Source organism: Varanus komodoensis, unplaced genomic scaffold (genome assembly GCF_004798865.1).
Source record: "Varanus komodoensis strain SLA01 unplaced genomic scaffold, ASM479886v1 scaffold2, whole genome shotgun sequence".
NCBI classification, from domain to species: domain Eukaryota; kingdom Metazoa; phylum Chordata; class Lepidosauria; order Squamata; family Varanidae; genus Varanus; species Varanus komodoensis.
Window position 1 is genome coordinate 6,733,668 of NW_025335568.1, and position 17,000 is coordinate 6,750,667.

A 17,000-nucleotide genomic window follows, 5' to 3' on the forward strand; every position below is an offset into this window, starting at 1 on the left:
TGAAGAGGAGCTCTTGTGGTCCTTTGATAAACATCTGCAGTTCATGTCATGTCGTTATGCAATGTTAGGAGAGGGAATACTGGCAGCTTCATTTGCCAGCTGCAAGGGAAAGTCATAGCAATCCTAAGGATTTGAGCTGTAATGCAGCCTTGATTTCTTCCTTTATAATGATTGTATAGCGAACAAATCTTTTAGCCATCAAGGATGGCTCTTCTTTTGTGGTTTAAAGAAAGCCAATGGGAATGAAATCAGAAGCAGGTATTATAAGGCCCAAACAAATTTATAGATCTTATTAAATTAAGAAGAAAGAAGAGACAATAAGCTGGCAAATAAAAGGACTGGGATGTGATTGGGGGTTTGGGGAGGAATAGAATAAAATGCCATCTTTAATTCCTTGATGAGCTTAAATGCTCAAGGAAGGTTCAAAGGAGCTTGTTGTACTTTGGGGGAAAATATCACTGCAGCTGGCAGGGATGAAAAACAAAATGGTCTTTCTTATTAAATTAGAGAAAAGGCATATGTACAATGCTGGTGATGGACTCAAATGATTTCAGAATGCCCCAATGCATTCTATTTGCTTTTGCACCACAAATCACAGTGTTTAGACTATTTCTGATGGTGGGCTATTTTAGCAAGATATAAACCATCTCCTTCAAAGAGATTGTTTCCCCTATCAGAAAACTTTCCACCTTGAGCTGTGCAGAATATTTCTCCCATGTTTGCCCTTAAATATTCTTCTTGTTCCATTTGATGGAGGAATAAAAATTGCTTTCCTTGAGCATTTCTTGCATCTGGCTTAGTTATGAGGTGGCCAAAGGATTCTTGCCTTACCTTTCATTGTTCAATCAGTTCTCTGGGGGGGTCAACAGCTTCTCCAGCTTTGCATTCTTCCAATGAAGCCCGGAAGGAAAACTTGTGAGATGTCTGAACCCATTTTTTCAGGTTGGATTAGGCAGAATGGACAGTCAGGAAGGCTTCATAGGAACAAGAAGTGTGTCTTATCCAGTTTTCAAGACAAAGGAACTCTGTAAGGATGCTCAACAGACTGTCATAACAACGCTCTTTCTACACCATCATGCCCGCCATGCAAAGGTCTAACTGGCGACCAGCTGCATGGGAACACTGGAAGGCGAGGTCAATATGAGTGCTCATCCTGTGCACTTCCCATGCCTGTTCTAGAAACCAAAGTGGAGAACATCTGCATTGGGCAACATCTAAACCTGCATAACACAAAAAGGTGAGCCCAGCCACATGTCATACATGGAAATAGTAGGTATAATCCATAACTATCTATCAAATACTTTGACCACCTAATGAGAAAGAAGGACTCATTGGAAAAGACCCTGATGCTGGGAACGATTGAAGGCAAAAGCAGAAGGGGATGGCAGAGGGTGAGGTGGTTGGATGGGGTCACTGGGCAGCTGGGTGTGGGGTTGGGTGGACTCTGGGGGATGATGGAGGACAGGAGAACCTGGAGGAATGTTGTCCATGGGGCTGCAAAGAGTTGGGCATGACTTTGCAACTGAACAACAACAATCTATCAATAGATAGAGAGACAGACATATATTCAGCATATTAATTCACCATTTAAGGAGCCAAATCTAGAGGGATAGATATATTCATCCAGGAACAATCCATGTATCATTTATTTTATAGATGGGAAAATACTAATGATTTTTACTCTGAAGGCTCAGGCAATGCAAAGAACTCAAAATCACAACACTAAAGTGAGTAGTTCTTACACCAGTCTTCCCCCTACCATTGCTGGAGTACCAAATCTTAACTGCCCCTATTGGTCATGGTACATGATACCTTCCAAATCATGGGGACACGAAGGTCAGGACCTGGTGGCTGTAAGTTCTTTAGAAATCAGCACCATCTGTATCTATCCTCCAGGAGGCACCCACCAGTTGTTTTGGGTCTGCAGCTGCCATGAACCTCATCCAAGATGGCTGGGGAAAATGGGGATTGTAGTCTGGAGAGAACCAGGTTGGGGGAAACAGATGCATAGAGAATATGCTTAGACTGATGCCATTATTTCACGAGAACATAAAAATTCCCTGATGGTATCGGACCAAGATCCGTCATGTCCAGCATTCTGTCTCCAGCAATGACCAATGCAGTCTGGGAAATTTACAAGCAAGGCACAAATGGGGTAGAGATCCCTATTTGATGGTCCCTAGAATCTGATGACTAGAGAGATACAGCCATGGAATAGAAGGATCCAATTCATGGCTAAGAATTACTGGTAGACATTGGGGAAAGCCACCTATTGCATTTTAAAGTGAGTATTTGTATCAAGCAGTGCCTAATGATGGTTGATGATGAGAAAACAGATGATAGAGACCAACATTTTAAAAAGGAAAAAAGGCAGTATATAATCAGACTGGTTTCTGTAGCCACTGCTCATGTCTGATGTTCTGAGAGCAAAAGCTGGAAAAATGAAGAGAGCAGAAAAGTTAATAAATGGCTGTGCTCGACTCCCTTTGAAATCAATCAGGCTTCAATAGGAATGGGACCAGATGCAAAACATTGTGAAATTTCAGCCTCCAGCAAATAAATAAAGAGGACAGGGATGGCTCCATTGAACCTTTCCGTAAGCCTTGTTCTAAATCACCCACCTGATCTATATTTTCCAGGAATTTACACAAAGCATCCAATCTCAACTTGGTTTATGTGTCAATACATCATTCAAATTGCCCCACATTTTTCTGCCTCTTCATAGAATCATTCATTTCAGGGCCCTGCTCTTTCAAAACATCTTCGTGGGTTATCACAATGAATAGAGAGACACAGACAACACTCCCAAGGAATGAATGTTGTCCTCAACCCTTGTAGCTCTAGTCATGAATGCTCAAAGGTTTAGTTACCTTCTCTGAGACAGAGGATACTGTGTGTGGAAAAACTGGCACCAACAGATTGTTCCAAATTTTGGATTCAGTGCTGTTCTTTTGCAGACTCTATCTCTGAGCTTCACCCTGCTCTTTTGCAATCATCTATTTGGACTGTAACTCAGCAATGAAACCAGCAGTCAATTAAACTTTTATTTGTCTAATTGGTGATGCAAAAATTCAGGTCTGGGTCCCAAATACAACCCACCTGAGGTGCAAAGTTTTTTTCCCCTCTCCTGTTGCAATCCCCTTTAGCTCATCCACTGTTTGTTTGTGGGTTTTCTGACATTTGTGCAACATTTTTGCTATGCTAAAAGGGTGAAATTCCTCTCCTATGATTTGGTTGCTAGTAGTAACAGGTTTAAGTTAAAAAGTGCTGGAGAGGTTTCCCCCAAACTTTTTGCCATCACCCCAGCTACCATTAGAATGTAGTCCATGCAGGTGCTCTCCAAAAATGGAATTCAGACTTCAGGCTGAAATAAATTTAACACCTTGGCTCTAGTTCATAGCGGCCTTTTTTTTTCCTTTTCCTGGCATTACAGCAGCTAGTTTCAGCCACTTGCCCAAGGAGAACCTATTCTGGTTGGATCAATAAAGCTTTGATTATGGCAACATTACAGGGTGAAATTAGAGAAGATACTCATAAAAGAAAACTTTTAATGTCCATTTTAATCTCTTCACGTTCTGTTTCTATGACCCAGTATTTTATATCTGCATTAGTCCTTTTCTCATTCTCTCAGATCCTATTGAACTCCTCCCCAACAACCTTATAACCAATAAAACGTCTTCCATGTGATCTGACAACCCGGACCAACAAATAAACCAAATCCAAGACATCAAAATCCATTGATAACCATATATCTCCTTGGCAGTTCCAAATAATCCAAGGCAGAAAGGGACTATCATTTTATGACAGCATGTTTTGCAAAGCTACATGAGTTTTCTTTGCTCATCCTTGTGAGTCACGACCATAAAACAGGGCATGTCAGAAACCTTTTTGATATTGATGTTAGCTTTCCAGACAAAGAGCAAGAAGCGGGGATGGAGGAGGGGGGAGGAGGCCCGTGGGTGACTAATGCTGAGATGACGGAATTCACAGGTTATTGGGCCAAAAATATAAGTGGCAAGATAATGGAGGAATGCCAGTCCATAATATGGGTAGGTACAAATATCTCGTTGTATTTTAATAGAGCAAGAGGCTTTGTGCTTTTGTGGAAATCCTTGGCAGGGGTAGGAAGGCAGTTCAGTCCAGTGAAAGCAGCTTGTAGGTATTTTAACACTGTAATTTTAGTTTTCACTAATTGTGTCATGTGTTTTGAAGTGCTCAGAGTCTCCTGGACCTATTTGAATGCTTCAAGAAGAAAGAAAAAATGCATTTGGAAGGTTATTTTAGCCTTCCCAATGTCTCCCTGTCACATAAAGTAGAAACCCATGACCTGGTTTGGTCGAGGTTGCCAGAGAAATAAGGATTTCCATCTAGTGGCAGCAGAAAAGACTGCAGGAAGGGAAAGGCACAAGAAGTGAAGACATACGACTTCCAGTTTGTTTTCCTTTTGCCTGCACAACAAGGAATTGCTGCGCCATGACACCATCAATGTCTCCCTGGACACTACGGTCTACACCCTCCAAGTGCCAGCAATGAGGGAAGGCAGGGACTTCCCAGTGACAGCCCCCCTGCCCAACTTTGGAATGATCTTCCCACTAAGCCTGCCTTGTACCAAGGTGATCCTTCTTTCAGTCCCTCAATGCTAAGGCATTTAAAGCCACCCGAAAATACTTAAGGGCTTGAGGGAACGACCTACCCTTGGTTTCAGTCATAGCTTTAATGATTTTAGTTACAGTTTTCTCTTATGTTTTATATAAAATAAACCATCTTTTATAGAATTGTTTTCCCTTTCTTCAATGGTCAACAGTCTTATGCATAGCACTGATCAGCTCTAACCTCTTTCTTTAAAAATCCTATGCTCCACCAGCATTTGACCTACATTCCTCTTTCAAATAACAAAAAGCAGCCTCTGAACGCATCTAGCTTGCTTGCCTCGGTTGGTCATATGTATCCCAGTCTCTCTCCCCCTCCCTTCTCCCCCTTCCCACTCCCAAAACTCTTTTTCTCCCTTCCCGACTTCTGCAGGTGGACCTCACAGAAGAAGCTTTCTGCAGCAGCTGTGGGAGGAGAAGGCCCATGACTGGCTCTCCTCCTCCGTGCTCCTATTTCTATCTCTGGGCACGGGGCAGATCTGCAGTTCCTAAGGGCATCCTGATGCTGTCTAGGGTCCATGGCTTTGTTATCTCCAAAAGCAACAACCACAAAAACATCATAAACTGGGCTTATGATGTTTGGCAGATGCTATCCTGGATGTCAAGCATGTCCTATAACTTATATAACTGAAGCAACTATAGCAATGATTTTTTAAAAATCATAGAATAGGAGAGTTGGAGGTGACCAGAGGGCCATCAGGTCCAACCGCCTGCTCAGGGCAGGATTCCCAGTTGAAGCATCCTCTCAGAGGGCTCTCTTGAGTGCCTCCAGGGTGGGAGGTCCCACAACTTCCCTGGGCCACGGGTTCCATTGCCGTACTGCTCTGACAGTCAGGAAGTTCTTCCCGATGTTCAGCTGGAACCTGGATTTCTGCAACTTGAGTCCATCATTCTGTGTCCTCCACTCTGAGATGATTCCTCAATGTGACAGCCTTTCAAGTACCTGTAGAGTGCGCTCATATCTTCCCTTGTATAAAATAATACATACTCTATCTCATAAAATGTGAAAAGTTGAGTTTGATGGGATTGATTGCAGTTACTTGTTTCTCTGTATGCTTCCCACCCTTTTTCTTCAACTTTCCTTTCCACTAGTTAAGCTAAGAAAATAGACTGGAAGGAAGTTGTATGTTTGCTTCAGACAAGAGAATGGCAAGAGGCACATCTTATTACCCAGATCAATAGTATTCTCTTCTCATTTGAATTTCATTTTCTTTGGGAAACTATGTATATATTGCTACAACAGGCTGGGGGTGGTGTGGTTGGTTAAGAGCAAAGGTGTACATTGATTTCCATGCTCTGATCTCTAGACCAGGCAGTAGAATCACTTGAGAAAGTAATTGTTGGTTTTCTGCACAGTAGCTTTCAGCTGCATAGAAATCCAGGCATCTGAGACCATAAAACTGTCATTGAAACTTGCATATCAGACATGCATGTTCCTGTGCATGTGCTCACAAGATCATCATGACTCCAAAGCAACCAAAACTTGCAGGAGTTAAAGGAAAGCAAGAACTGATTGTAGAGTACTGGTGAGTGGAATTTAAGCTATAATGCCACTGGATTGGAGGTCCCCAATTTATACTGGGAAAGCAAATGCTGTAATATTTCTAACATAAACGGTACATAATTCTGTTGCAGTTGAGAGTCTTGAAGTAAGGATAGATTTAGGAATGTTTCTCAAGGTTCCTTGAAGAGAAGAGGAAGAGAAAAGAAAGAGAAAAGAGAAAAGAGAAAGGTAGAAAAAAAGAATGAATCAGTGAATTTGATCCGCATTAAGAAATCTGCCAGCAATAGTTTTATGGTTTTGTGCAATGGCAAAATCTGAACATTAGGTCTCTGCTCCTTAATGGGGAACAAATGCACAGTCAAACAAATTGCTCATGTGATGCAGAACCATAGAATCTGTGCAGCATATTGTGTTGTGTTGAGTTATATGTTAATCGGCTCTGCATGACACGTGACCCACCAATCTGAGCACAGGGCTCCCATCAGAAATATCACCATGCGTGTTATCTGAATGTATTGGGATTACACTGTGTTACAGTTTGGGTTAAACATTCTGTTGCAAATGTTCTGGTACCAAAACAGGGAAATATGGCTCATTTACTCTGACAGATGCTCCCTTCTGATGTGATTATCACAAGGGGGCTGAGTCAGGTTTTGAGTTTGTTTTTGCTTTTGCCTCTGTGTAAAATAGACCGTGATCTACACAATTAAAAAAACTATTGAAATTCATGCACATAAGCACTCCAAAACCTTCAATGACTTTTATGTGCCCCCCTCGAGAGGCTCAAAGGGTGGCAACTAGGGGAGGGCCTTTTCGGTGGCGGCTCCCCATTTTTGGAACAACCTCCCCACTGCGGTCCACCTGGCCCCAAATTTGCCACCTTTCTGGACAACCCTTTTTGCAGAAGCCTTTGAAGACCTCCCTGGTCATTCAGGGGCCTGACACCATTAGCCAGGTGTCTGTCTTTTATTCTTGTCCAGCTCTTTTTGATTGCCATTGCATTGTCTTTTATGCTCTTTTATGCTATTATATATTGTTTTTGAGGACTGCAGGTGGTGCAGTGGTTTAAACTGCTGTACTGCTGGGCTGGTTGATTGCAAGGTCGCCGGTTCGAATCTGCACAACAGGGTGAGTTCCCGTTGCTCCGTCCCAGCTCCTGCCAACCTTGCAGTTCAAAGGCATGCAAATGCAAGTAGATAAAAAGGCGCCACTTCGGTGGGCAGGTAACAGCGTTCCGTGCACCTTGGTGTTTAGTCATGCCGGCCACATGACCTTGGAAACTCTCTGCGGACAAACACTGGCTCCCTCGGCCAGGAAACGGAGATGAGCAGCGCCCCCTAGAGTCAGGCATGACTGGACTTAATGTCAAGGGGAAACCCTTACTTTTATATTTATTATTTATTTTATTTATTTATTAAAACATTTTTATGCCGCCCCATTCGCCGAAGCCTCGGGGCGGCTTACAACAATAAATTAAAATAACATTTTAAAATATATACATTAATTATTAAAATAATTGCTTTTAATGCTTTTATATATTGCATTTTATTGTTTTTATACTTCATTGTAAACTTATACTCCTTTCATAGGAAGTCCCATGGTCCCTTTGGTGCTACAGAGGCAGCAATCCCTTTGCGATTTGGAAACCCCAGGTTCCAGCCTCACTGTCTTTGCATCCTGTGGTGGTCACAGGTGGCTTACCCCACCCCTGATGGACCATCATACCTGATCAGATCCCTGTATTCAAATTGGTGAGTAACACATCATACAGGACTGCTTAGTACACAGCATACAGAATCGCCACTTCCCCTTCTTAGTGTTGAATATTGATATTTTAATGGAGTCCTTTTGTGTTTGACCACCAAACTCATTTTCTCCCTGTAAACTTTGCAAGCAATCAAGTTTAATGATTTTCAGTCGCTTACCTGGATTTCAGCCTAGTCCCTGGAGGTAAGAAGAGACACTAGCTCAAAGCCGCAAACCAAACAGCATGTCTTCGTGTGATTTTATGCATCCAGACAAGGTCCTAGGTGGAAATATCAAAGAGCATTCAGGAAGAAGAGCATCTCGTATGATTTGGCTTCCCCAGATGTTGTGCGCCTGAAAATCACCTTTCTTGGCCCTTGTATAAAAAGGTCTGGCAATTACTTTAAAGCTTTAATCACTTCAAAATAACAGAAAGAGAGAGGGGCTTAGGGGAAAGCTTCTTAAAAAGGTATTCTTGGAGGGCTGACTGAGTATGAAACACAATGTGAATATGAAATACAATCCCATTAATCTCCCAGGGGTTGGGGTTGCAGGCAAAGAAGAGCAAAATTTGTCAAAGGATTTCTCAGCAGAGATTCAAAGAGCCCGTGAGCCTACAGCAGAGTGAGGCAGAGGGCACGGAAGTGCTGGCAGCCCATAATTTAGTCCTGTCTGCATCACCCCAAAGACTCCACTTTTATTTAGAACTGAGAAAGAAGCTTCTGATCTCAGAGACACCTGAGTATTTAATGCCCCACCAGGCTAATAGGTGCAGGGCAGGGCAGAGCGAGTATCTGAGGCCATATCAGCCTCTCCATCCCCTCATAGGAAATTGTCCTCTAAACAAGTCTCTGAGCAGATCTAGAAGGTGTTTTTCACCTCACAGTCCCCCTTTGATGAAGCCTCCTTCTTGAAACAACTTTTAGCTCATCTAGAGATAAAACATGCATGAGGGCTGAAACCACCATAGAATTCCAGGTCTCCTGCCCCTTCCTCTCCTCTCCCCTCCCAACCTTCAGAAACACCCCCTTTTCTCGCTGCATTTGTGGCCTGGGGAAGCATCCATGTGTGGTCCTTCCAGGGCTGCTACAAGGGAGAGAGAGACTAGATTTCAGTGCCCCCTCCCCAAGAGCACGGCAGTGTGTCTGGTCTTGAGCGGGAGATTCTGTGCAGTCCTATTCATCGATTGATCCTGATCTTCCAAGCATCTCAGAATGCCCTCCAATGTTGCCACTGGACTGTGAAAGGACCAATTCCAAGGCAGCATTTTGGGGGTCCACCCTTTAATGCTCCAGTGCAGCTGTGCATGTGAAGATCCATAGGCTACGAGAGAAATCCTTTGCCACCTCCCTGCTCTCCTAACTAGACGCAGGGGTGCAGGGTCCCAGTCAAATAGGGATTAGGATACATTGCAGTCCGCATCGTACTGGCATCCCACCCAAGAGTCTTAGCAATTCCAAACAGATCCATTAAAAAAGACAGACTGATTTTGAATGTCTGTTAATCTGTTCTTAATGGACCAGTTACAAATTGGATTCTGGGTATGGTAAGAGCATCATGTATCTAAGAATGGGCAAGAAGGGGATTCTGAAGGGGAAATGGCACTAATTGCTTTATCCTGCCTTTTTTTCCTGCAAGGAGCCCAAGTTGGCTGCCATAATGCTCTTCCTCTTCATTTGATCCTCACAACAACCCTGTAAGGTAGGCCATCTGAAAGTCAGTGACTGGCCCAAGGTCACCTAGGGAGCTTCTTGGTCAAGGAAGGACTAGGACCTGGATCTGCCAAGTCCCGGCCGACATCTAGCCCCTGCACCACACTGGATCTCTATGTGTGCCTACAGATCCCAAACCGGAGGCATATGCTAAACCACACTAAGCACATGCTCTGCTTGGACCAGCTACAACAAATTCCATCTGCCTGGTGTCAACACTGCATCCTGCAAGTACAGCTCTGTTGTTGGGTGTATGGAAGATGGAACCAACTGTGTCTACCGATAAATGAAGGCCGGAATGAATGGACATTGGTGGCCAAATTCCCCTCTCCAGAATGATGGTGGTGGTGAGACAGAACACACTGAGCATCCCTCAAAGTACCGAGGCTATTTTTAAAGGATCAGCTTTAAACAGCAACGAACCCCATTAATTGCAATCCCAAAGGGAAATAATATGTTTTGACATTCTTCATGAAATCTTTACATTAACAAATTCAGTAATTCTTTGGATTTTTCTCATGACTTCCTTGAGATAAGGTAGCAGCAGAGAGAGATGTGCATTGGCTTCTGGAAATACCATGTCATCTCCCCCACCCCTCCAGAAAGACTGAACACAGTGTAACTTCTGATTAGTAAAAAATCCACAAATGATGCAATTGATTTGGATTGAACTAAATAATTATCAGGTTTAAAAAAAACCCTTACTTTTCCTCTTCTTCCTCCAAATAAATTCTCATACAAGAACCAATTGTGAATGAAAGAGGTGGGCATGCAAAAACACGAGCAACACTGGAGAGGGCCAACTTGTTCCAGCCTGCTGTTCCTACCACAGACCTGCCAAGCACAAAATGACACCCCACATGACCACCTGGTATCATGGAACTGCTGTTGCTTGAAACAGTAACTATGGAGAAAACGAGCTGCGGTGATTCATACAGAAATGCTAAAATACCTCCGGTTGGTAAGCCCAAGGCTGTGATTCAGTGCTGCACAGAGGGATGTGGTACAGTCACCCTGGGACTGTGCCACCCTAGGTGTAAACAAGGGGAGCAGTGGAGCAGTTAATTCCGTGCTTGGAACTTAATGCTGTTGCACTAGGCATGTATGCAAAATCTGTTTCACTTTGTTTCTTTTATCAGGGTTTACCTGGTTTACTCTCTCCCAATCAAGCACAGACAATCTGAAGGCCAGTGTCGATACACCATTTCCAAGCTGGTAATGTCCTTTTCAAGGTAAAACTGGTGTTCAAGAGCATTTGAAAATGCACCTGAACACATGTGTACTGTTGAAAAACACACGCAGACTTTAGCCAAGAGGATGGCGGTTTCAAATGTGTCCACAATCAGTGCTTATTTTTGGAAAAATGCACATGGAGTTTCATAAAAAGGAGCAAATTAAATCTTGTAATCTCAAATGGGTGTGAGTCAAAATGAGCTTCAAGATGGAATCTGGAGAACTTCAATGAGTTTGAGTATTTTTTATTCATACATCCTTTGGTTCACCCACTTGGATCAGCCATATAAGTTGGTTGAACAACTGCTTCTCCAAAGGATCAGCTGGTCTACACAGAAAAGGTCACTGTTCTCATCACTGTCTTCCTGCAAGACTTTCTATGCATGTATCCCTCTGTTTGCCTGAGTGTGCCAGGGATGCACTGAAGCTGTGTGAAATCCATCACTCTGCCTATCTTGGAAAGCAAGCTGAGCCTAGAGGACATCCACAAAGGCTGGTGAAAAAAAAAGTAGGGCAACCACAACCTTCTTCGATGTCACGTGCAGCAGTGGAAACTAAGGCTCCTGCATGGAAGGGAGAGTCTGCCTGTGTAGCAATTGCAAGGAATTCAACTCCTGGTGAGCACCATGTGATGCTGGGCATGCTTGCCAGGAATGTGGAGCCAGGCCAAAGTTTACCATAGTCCAAGGAACCAAGACCCGGAAATCTGGCAGCTTCCTATCCCCCTAAATACATCCCTCAGACATCACTAGTGTGAGCACATTTACTCCTCTGGGCTCCCTTACCAACTACAGATGTGGTCTCCAGGGCCTGATTCCTTGCACAACTCCTCCTTTAAGAGCTAATGTATATTATTTCACTTAGTTCAAGGTGTAGGTGACCAGTAATGATGTGTTTGGATGACCTGCCCATCCTAATGAGAAGGATCCTGGACCCCTGCTCCAAAGTCCTACCCTGAGAGCACCACTGAGATTGCAAGTTTGCATGTCTCCACATTGTGTTAACATTGTTCTGCATGAGCAAAACAAATACATCAAGCAGAATGTAAACCTGTGTAAGCCCAGGCAATCCTATTTCTGTACCCAGAAATATTGAAAATTGCAACTTGGACAAATTAAGAGGGATTCTTTTGAGGAGAGTAAAATGAAGAGTGCTAATAAGACTGGAAGAAAAAAAAGTCTGATGACCAATTTGCATAATTCACATTCAGTTTGCTAGATTCCTCTTCTTGTATACAAGTTATTCACTCATAATTATTTTTCATGATCTGCACTGGTTTTTCTTGTTGTTTGTGAAGTGGAAGAGAAGAGCGAGGCAGAGCAGTGAAAGTGTAACCCAACGACTGATCCCAAAGTCCCTTCAGCTTTTGAGATTTAAGGCATAATGCACATTTGTCTAACCATATATTCAGAGGTAAGCAAATAGAAAACATTATTTTCAGTTCAGAGATTATCTGACCTTGCCTCATTTGAAGTCCTGAAGATGAATGGAAGCACCATTTTCAGAAAATGCTCACATTTTCCCAAGCTTTTAGTGTTGCTTGGAATGTGCATAATTTCTCTCTTCCAAAAGGCAAGCAGATTTCTTTTGATTTGTTTTGTGCAAAAGATACACATTTTAACAAGGGGATCTGTGCATTTCTAAAGCAAACAAAACAAAACAAAAACTGCCCACCCAAATTCTTTCAATTTAAAATACACATTCTTCATGTCTGAAAGGAGGGAAGGGGAGGGATAGAATAATACCCAGTTAGATTCTATTAATCTTTCTCGCCAATTCAAAGGGGAAGATTGTCTCTGAATGATGACACAAAGGGGCTAAATCAAACCCTAGGCAAGGGAAGAACCAAATGGCTCTGATCAAGTTAGCTCTGGATCTTATTCTTCTACAAGTATCTCAAAGGCTGTCACAAAGAGGAAGGTCAAGATCTCTTCTTGCTGATGCCAGAGTGCAGGACATGGAATAATCAATTGCAACAACCCAGATTCAGGCTGGACATCAGGAAAAGCTTCTTCACTGTCAGAGCAATGAGACAGTAGAACCAACTGCCTGGAGAGGTGGTGGGCTCTCCCACATTGGAGACATTTGGGAAAAAAAAAAAACTGGACAGCCCTCTGAGTGGGATGGTGTAACTTGGTATCCTGCAACATCAGGGGTTGGTCTTGGTAGCCTTCATGGCCCCTTCCAACTCTATTATTCTATGATTCTCAGAACCGATTTACAAGGTATAAAAATTCTAGTTTTCAAGGTCCTGAGGAGTAATTTACCTCTTTAGATTACTTGCAGCTGAGAGAACTTCCACCTTGGGATTAGGAGTTTAACATCACCCCAGTGGTCAGCCAGGAGGGAGCGGGGAACAAAGGGCCCAAGGTGTGAGAGGGTAAGGCCTTTGTTCTCCCTGATGATCTTCCTACCTGCAGCAAAGAAGGCTCAGTGCTCCCTAGCCAGGAACAGGACTTAGCTATGGTGCTTTGTATGCAGGTGAAGAGTAACATTGAGCTAGCTTTCTTATTTTCCCTGCCCATGGGTGCAACAAAATTTGGTGGGCCTAGGGAATGGGATCAGCCTGTATTTGTCTTTGTTGTATAAGCATTTGCTGCTCTCTGCTTTCCCTTCTGCTTTTGTGACACTGCACACCTCTCCCTTTTCATCCCTGTTTTAAATCCTTTAATGAACTTCTTTATCCCCTTGTTCATCATGGGTGAGCCATGCACTAATTCTTGTGCCTTGGCTGTGGGAAGGAGCAGGAATTCGGGGGAGAGCCCCCACTGAGCCATAAGGGGAAAGGGGGATCCACTCTGGTGTAATTTCACAGATGACTGTACCATAGTCCCTTTCTGAACATTTGTTTTGCCTTGGTTTGGATGGGATTAGGAGTTGCATGAAAGTAGGCTTCTGTGAATTGGCAGTTGTCTAGCTGACACAAACTCTTCTTGGAAATGAGTCCAAATATATTCCTACCATGGAACCAATTCAATGGGAAGAAGGCCCATTAAAGGAGCACTTAATTGTGACAAACTGATGAAATAGCCTAGCTTGCTAATCGATAGAGTGGCTGTTAGGTTAATAGGCTTTATCAATGTTATTTATGTATGCATCTTTGCAGTTTCCACGTGTAGCATAAACAGACTCGCTCTTTAATCTTAACTACAGTCAAGGGTTACAAAGCCACTTGGGGTGGCTTAAATCAACTCATGGAGAAACTTTCCCTCTGGGGACTGAGATATGCGAGTCAAAGTGCCTATGAAGGACCATCTGTCCCCATGGGTGGACAGATGTGTCAATCTCAATCTTTCTGATTTTTTGCAATCATGTTTATTTCACCCCGTTTGCTTTAAAAACTACAAAAATGTGTGTAGATGAAGGCGTTCACTTTATGCACACTTATTTTTAACCACACACCTATTGACTAAAGCACGCTTTTGCACATTTTGGAAATGATGGTCTTTCTCCTTGGCAGGTGGACCAGAACCATCTTATATGTTCAGACCTGTGGATCCCAGTTATTAATCTGGCTGTCACATTTTGTACCAGCTGCAAGTTCTGAATCGCCTTCAAGGGCAGCCCCACGCACAGTGTGTTGCAGTAATCTGATCTGGAGATCATCAGAGCATAGATTCCTGAAGCCAAGCTCTCCCTGGCCAGATAGATAGGGCACAACTGGGCCACCAGCCAAAGCTGGTAGAAGGCACTCCAAGCCACCAATGGTCCTGGAGACTTGAGTGTTCTAATGCTTGAGTGTTCTAAAGTAAAGAGTCTTTTTGTGGATGGTATTTCCCATCTTCTAGCAATCTTAGCACCATCACGATACACTCCCAGGCCATGGCAGGATCTCAAGCCAGCAAACCCTGATGAAGAACTAATCTTTTTAGCCTTACAAACAATAGGTAAGGTGATCAAGAAGCAATCAAGCCCCAATCCAACAATTAGCATAAGCCTGGAAAGCTTTGGGTAACCACAGTGGCAAGTACAAAGAACCATGTAAAGATCAGGGACTTAAAAGATGGAAAGTGGGCAAGTTCTGAATACAAGTGGAGGCTAGTTCTAAACGCAGCCTGTGGGCATCTCCCACTCTTCCTGTTCACACAAGCAAGTGCAAGGTGGAGGTGGGTAGAGACCTGTTCTTCCCTACAGAGCAGGGCAGGAAGCATCCCAATGGACCCAACCCAACCAAGGGTCAGTTTGGATGCCAGGAAGCACTTCCTGACAGGTAGGACCCTGAGGGTATGGAATGGGCTTCCATGCGAGATGGTGGAAGCCCCATCGGTGAGGGTGTTCAAGGATAGGCTGGACATGCAGACGATAGGCATGTCATGAGTAGAGCTGGCTGCCGCCAGGGGTCAGACTAGATGTCCAGGGAGACCCCTCCTGTTTCTATGTTTCCAACTGCTATTGAGAGTCTACCCTGCAGGACAGCTAACTAATATCTTCGATTCTTCTTCTGTTGGCTTCTCTCTGTCAAACCGGAAACTCTTTCTTTCCTCAGAAACATAGTGTAACATTAGGGATATTAGCTGCCTAGACAACATCAAGGCAAAGCTTATGTCCACTCTATATTTTCTGCTGAGACACTTGCTTTATAAGTGTCTTGTGTGTATGTGCAAGCAAAGGAAGGGCTTATTCTTTCACCAGCAGTTCCCATTAAACCACAGCAAAAGATCCGAAACCTTGCAAGACAATCTGGCAGGCAAGTTTCCAAGGATCAGCAGGCAGGACACATTAAAGGAAAAATAAAAAATCCATTTTCTAGTATTGACTTGTATGCATTCTTTTATTTCGTTTTAGAAAGAAATCCTCACATTATAACCCCACACAAACAGGACATGCTTAGCATAACTAGTGAAAACAGTCAAAATTAGGAACACTTTCTTGTGGTTAATGAAAACCCACTCTGGGAGTCATATTTCGCAAGTCATGACAGGGTGACAAGTAGGTTTTGAGCACCGATGGGTGGACCAAAGCTAAAGTTTCTTCAATATTGTATTAGAGTTATAAAATATTTACACACTGGAGTGGAAATTAGGTTCTCAGCATGTTAGCTCTTTGGGCTAAATTAGCAGCCAAGGTCAGCGGGAGACATAATTATACCTTCTGAACTGAGGAAGCTTGAAAAGAATATCTCAGAAAGCATCACACCCTTCAACAAGACCATTTGGAAGAAAATGAAATATTTTCACAGGGAGTAATAGCAGATGTCTTACCCATCTGAGAAAGAGATGGCAAGGATGAGATCCGAAGTCTTCAGTGCTCTGTTGCTCATGACAAGGAGGATGCCTGGGTGTCAACCAATGGGCCCACTGATCTTTAGAATGAAGAATTAGCTGGGGAGACGGTTTTTCAATGTATTTGTGCAGTGACAAGATCATACCTGTGTATTCCCCTCGCCGTCTGTGTATTCTCTGCCTTACCACAACATCCTGATGAGAATTGCTTCAGGGAGGGGACAGTTACTTTCCCAGGAACGCTTTTGGCAGGAAAGGCAGTCAGTGTCCATTTGGAGACCGTTCTCCTCAGTCATGTCCCTGAGGATCACACAACTTAGCGTGGGTCTCCAGCACTTCTAATGCTTTCTGAAGTGGAACCCAGGGCTGCCCTCGGAGACGTGGCAGCAAAGTTGTTCTTTGACCTGACAATTCAGCATCCACACCTCCAGGCCACAGTTGGTCTCTTGGTCCCAGTGCCTCCACTTCACAACTCTAGCAGAGGATGAATTAAACAGGTGCTGCAGAAGGCTTGACAAATCCTTGACAAGCAGGGGGTGAAAGAGAGGAACAGAGATAAGAGAATTTCTCCTGTTGCATTCTGTTTCTAGTCTGCAGGTGAATTCCACCTGAAAGAGACTTTAACCAGACCATTTTAAATACTAATTCTGAAATCAGAAGGTGTGAGGTTTCTCTGCAGCACTCAATTCCTTCAGTGCATTTGCACCTTTTCTACCTCTTTGGGACAGGTACATGGATAAATCTCCACAAAAAGGTATTAGGATGCATGTAAGTGCATTGCCGCTATTTCTGCAGTGTTCAGAGATACATATTCATGCTCCACTCCATTGGTAAATTAAATAAAATAAAATAATACAGAAAGAATCTTGATACCTCCATGCAATCAAATCAAGATCTCTCTCTCTCTCTCTCTCTCTCTCTCTCTCTCTCTCTC